We start from the raw sequence: 5,963 nt of genomic DNA on the forward strand, positions 1-5,963 counted from the left end.
GGTTAGTTTTACGTTTTTAAGTTTAGTTAGTTAGGTACGAACGTAGTAAGTAAATAAAAGTAAAGGTAAGGTAAGAAGAAGAACAACACAAAAAGATATATATATATATATATATATATATATATATATATATATATATATACTCACATTAATGATTCCAGGTTCCTTATTTAAAGTAGAAGTCTCATCAGTGTGATAGAGCTCCCGGATGTCAGTACACAGCTGGACAGCGCTGGACCTGAATTTTTCCCACTGGTTGTTTTCGACTGTTTTCAAAACATATGTAAAGTCTGACATAATTATATCAGTCTTGTCTTGCAGCGTAACGATGGTGTCTAAAATAAAAGTAGAGGAAAGAAGTTTATTATCCGGGCATCGTTTTACCTCTTGAACTTTATTTATTATATTAATCAATGTGATAATTACTTGCACTATTTTTCAGCAGCATTGTTTCATTATCTTTACTATTGTTACCTTCAAAGTATTTATTGTACTAGTTTATACAGCAGAGTTTTGAAGTCTTTGTTTTTTAATAACTATATTGAATGTAAAATTAACACTGTTATTTTTTGTTACCCTGTATTTCTATTGACATGCGATTTTCTTCAAGAACAGCAGTTAAAAGAACTTTAAGACATATAATTTTAGTTTTGTTAAGGAACACTATTCTAACAATATTATAATAAACCTAAGATAACTGTAAGCTATAAACAAATATTGTGAGAAAATATAACATAAAATTTACCTAAAGATTTACAGACAACTAGCGCCGCCAGTATCCCAGGATCAAGGGGTAGAGTATTTAAGCAATCATCTTTTGTTTGTGCTTGGATGTCCTGCAGCCAATGCTGAATGCCAATGGTGTCATTCAATTTTTCATTACTTAAATTTCTTTGGAGTTTCTTACTAGTAGATGGAATTATTTTGTTGTTTGTAAGTTGATGTTCCGTAATATCATTATTCTGTGGGATATGAGAAGACTCCTCATTGCCCAAAGACATTTTTGAATTTACCGAGGAATCTGACATAGAAAAATAAGAGTCTGGAGTCGAGTGATTATAAACTCTACCAACTGAAGGAACCACTTTTGTCCTGTCTGGTAACACGTTTCTTGATTGCACGCTGTGTTTTTCAATACGGTGTAAATTATCGCTGTCTTTTAAAACAAGGGTGCCCTGATGACGCTGTTTCTGTGAAAATGCTGCACGGTGAGGAATAATGTATTTAGATAATGCTGATTCTGGAAGACACTCGCCACAGTCGGTACAAATTATAGTGCGATGACCAGTTTTTGGTAACTTGAAATTCCCATGCTGAGAACCGACTGTAGTAGTTGGTAATCTGTCTGACTGTTCAGCAATAATTCTACTGTTTTCCTGAGTATTTGCTTTACCACAGAGATTCTTTTGCTGACTGAGATTTGGTGAAGGAATTTTTGATTGTTGACTATTAATGGTTGCATATTTAGTAAAAGCATGAGTCTCGTATTGGTGAGTGATTTGTTCTTGCTTTGAAGGTGACCCGTATGTCTTCATGGTATCGTAGTACGTTTTACTTGGCATTCGTCGTAAGTCGGAGCATTCTTTTAAACCAGGCGAAGACACGTTCACTGCAGCATAGCTTATATCTTTATGAAGCGATCCGCGAGCTTTATCAAGGGATCGTAAGAGACCGTCACTTTTGTGGCCTCCATGGCTCACAGACTCGTAAAAAGGAGAGCCTTCTGATTGAGCAGAAGGTGTCACGTGGTAGAGGGGGGGCGTATTGTCCAATCTTGTGGATATTTTTCTTATATAGTCGTAAAGAGCGCCATCCTTTTCCAAGCCAAATTGACGGGTTAGTTTTCGACGAAGTGGACCTAAACTTTGTTTTTGTCTGAATTCTGGTTTTTCGGTTTTCCCATTGTTTAAAGGTAGAGTCAATAAACAAGCACTTCTTAGTTGTCTGTCAAGCCACGTCTCCTACAAGAGAAAGAATATATTCAATGTATTTTTTATTTATACTTGAAATATTTCTAAGTAGCTGAAAATTCTCAACTTTTAGCTTCTGTTACCGAGTCAAGCTGTGTTTAAAACTTAGTTTTCATTTTCATTATCGCTATGTCGTTTGACTAACATAAATATGTATACATTCTTGTGAAATATATATTGTTAATGTGATTTATTTGTTGGCTAGAGTGCGCATTACTAGAAGGTTTTTATCTGACCTCAAGATTTGTTCAAGCAGTTTGAACGTAGGTTATAAATACAACATTCTGTGAAGTAAAAAGTTAGTAATAGCAGAGTTAGTTTGGATAAAAGAAAGTTGTTCTCAATGTTTTCAATAGGGCTACGTTGGGCCAGCAAGTTAATTTTTATTTACGTTTCTTAGTACAGTTAGCGTGGCTGAAAATTTAGGCTTACAACAGTGTTCAACTTCAATGTTATAATATACTAATACATAACGTTAAAGAACGAAATAACCTGAACGTTAAATTATTTTCACTACGCTACAACAATATATTTGTAATTAAAGAGATATGCAAGTTACTGTATACATTTTAGCCTTAACAGTTGTTAATAAGCCACTGGGGGTAGTATGTGATGCACCTGGAAATTTAATTTTAAGAGACTTCATTAAGAAGCGTTTTTCAGAGTGCTTTAGATGTTTGTTTGTTCTTTCATTTTATGAGTAGCTTAACTTTAATTCAATAATACCATGATGCAGAAACTGTAGTCTAGAGTATATTCTATGGAAAGCCTCCAGACGATAAGACATGTTCATCAAATACATACACTTCATAACGGTAATCACGAAACGCTGCATATATATATATATATATATATATATATAGAAATGGAGCGTATCTGCTAAATTCAATCCGGGTAACGGTTATGCTATTCACAACTCTCACAATGCTTTAGCTCACATATTGTTTGAAAATCCCTGCTTTCAAGCTACAAAAAAGTTACCTGAAAGACCGTTGAATAACTTCCGGTTTTTTAGCCGTGGCATAACGGCTCATAGAATGGCTGATATTTTTGTTTTTTTTCAAGCACAAAGTTTTAGCTCATAGCTCCGTCATCTCTTGACCGATTTGAGATCTTAATTACAGGTTTTTGACTCAGGAGGTCAAACTCTTTCGATTTATGTACTTAACACGCTCAAGGTCTCATAGATTAATTTATTCTAACCCTGCGTAAAGAATTTAAATTTGAGGGTAGGCTTATGAGTAATAAAATCGAATCGGGTATACGCGCGCCCCACGCTTGGTATTGCTGGCGCACAAAAATATGGCTAATAAAAAGGGAAACAAAGGTCTCGTAGATTGATTTACTCTAATTCTACAAAAACGAACTTCAAGTGCCGCGGCTATTGAGGATTCCCTTTTGTTTATAAATACGTAAGAAACGTCCTTCCTTTGACGCATATAGAACTCTTTCAACGCACGTTTTCGCTATTATTATAGTAGATCAGTATAAAAGAAATAACTTATCCAAGTGACGAGAATACAGATATTTCGTGTATGCGACGAGTAAAATACGTCGTCAACTCTCTAAGACACTACAAATAAAGATGAGAGTAATTACCCATTATATAAATCACGATTTGTTGAATATGAATAAATGCAATTGAACTTCAAGATTTTTGAACCAATAGATATGAAATGGTAAGGTAAATTATAATAATAACCTTAAAAATATTATGGTTTGGAAAGCAAACAGGTTTAAGAGATGTATTATGATTTTATTTGAAATTAGAAAAATCTAGAAAAACGACAGGTTTCACAGAATTTCTTTCTATTAAATTTATAGAAAACAAGCACATAAATTTACTTAATACAACTTCTAATCAATAAGCTTAAACTTTAAAAGACATCTGTATTATTTTAATTTTCTATCAACGGGCAGAAAAATGAGAAAATATGCAGCTGGAGTTTTGCTAGAAATAATTTTGCATACATGGTGAGAACTTATAAGTAGATATATATATGTAACGTTTAATAGGATAATTAAGTAGTGTTTATTACAGATTCAATAATTACAACTCTTAGCAAAAACACTTTTTAATTCGATATATATGAAACTTCGTATTAAACAGGTTAATTTAAAACATTAGTGCATTAAAAGTTAAGTTACATCATATGAATAGAAAACTAAAAATTGGGCATGCCTAAAAATAATTACACAAATTTGGATTTTAAAAACCGAAAACCTAACATAAAGTTCACATTTTTTGTCTAAACAATTGTCGCAATGAAACTGGTTAAGGGTTCTTAAAATCTTAATACAAAAATGATCTTATAACACATATACTTACGATATCTTGATCCATACAACTACCACTCTGACCCATCTTCAGTGTTTGGTGTGTCTCCTAATACTACAAGCAACGCTCATGTGCACCAACAGCTAGCTTCGCTAAAATTGGAGACAAGCCGAAAGATCTTGCCCTTATGTATACCGCGGACCAGCCGTTAGTCGCGCGCAAGCACTTACAATCACCTTCAGCTGCTAAGACAGTCCATCAGGCTGCAGTAACATCTGCTGCGTGCAGGGCACGTGGCTTTTGTGCTTCTGACAAAAGAAGCACGCGATCGTTTAAGTTTGAAAGGCACCGAGCGACAGCGGCCACGTGCCGCATGTCGAAGGAGATGCAGAGTTAGTGGAGAGCAAGTTATTACATTGTTATAATTCTGGCCCACCTGGTATATAATTTTCAACCTCTCTTCCTAGCGCTGGACAGATGTTAGACCAAGAAGATAGCAGTTATTTTACGGAAGCACAACTCTCGGAAAAAGGCGAGAGAATTTTAATGAGGAAAACAAATACTCTGCTCTTAATAAGTTTTTACTATTGCGTACACTTTAAATAACACAAATATGTGAATTGAAATTCTTTAACTGATACTTTAAATACTAGCTGATCCACATATTTTGTTGCAACTGAAAATAATTTAAAACAGGAAGACGGTGATGCAGTCATTAAAAAATTAAAAACAGTTCCTGATATTAATTTTGTTTAGCAGCTGCAACGCAAGCTCTGTGAAATAAAAGCTACGCCTGAAGACTATTCATGATATTCAAAGCAATAATTTAGTCTTTTGTAATCTAACAGTAGAATCCCCAACAGTCCACGAATCTCAACTACAATATTAAGAACATTCGTATGTGTATGAAAATATTAATTTATTTTAATCGTTGATTATTACCATTGTTGTTGATACATAAGTTTTACTTTAATGAGGCTTCAGCTGTGTCACAGTATTCTTGATATATATATATTTAAATTCGCTTAGGAGATGAGATTATGAAAGTCTGCAGAATTTGTATTTTTAAAACTGATTGAAATATAATAAGTTTCTGATATCGAGAGCATGTCGGAAACCAGCTATTTATTTCTTAATGAACATGTATACTTATGACTTAGTGTAATATGACTAGTATCATACAGTTATTCGAAAGTCACGCCCTATATGGGAGTACACAGAAAGTTGTGAACTTTAGTATCCACAACAATTAACAGTATATACCCGTCAACACTGAAAGGTGCCAAATCGGGAGACTTTTTATTGGAGGCATTGCAACAACGAGTAGCGTCCCCCCCCCCCGGGGGAGAGCATACTTCTCCAGAAAATTTAGAGAAAAAAAGGTGCATTTTTTATGCATTCTGTGGAACTTCAGACATATGTTTACATTTATAAGATTGAAATGATGTTTTTTGTGCTTTTTTTATTTACAGTGGGCTTATAAAGTAAGAGAATCACAGTCATCTGCTGATATTGTTCTGCGTTTTTATTGTAAGAATTGGAAAATAAAAAAACATATCCTGATTAGTGTTCTTGTTATATTATTATATAGCACTTTTGACACCTTTCAGTACCTGCTTGCTGGCATGTACTTACTGGCTGAGGAATCTAAGTTAAACTTGAAGTTTAAAAGGGCACATACTGTTCTCTGTTACGATCTTTCTCACCATTGAAAA

This window comes from Limulus polyphemus, unplaced genomic scaffold, assembly GCF_000517525.1.
Source record: "Limulus polyphemus unplaced genomic scaffold, Limulus_polyphemus-2.1.2 Scaffold21, whole genome shotgun sequence".
Lineage (NCBI taxonomy): Eukaryota > Metazoa > Arthropoda > Merostomata > Xiphosura > Limulidae > Limulus > Limulus polyphemus.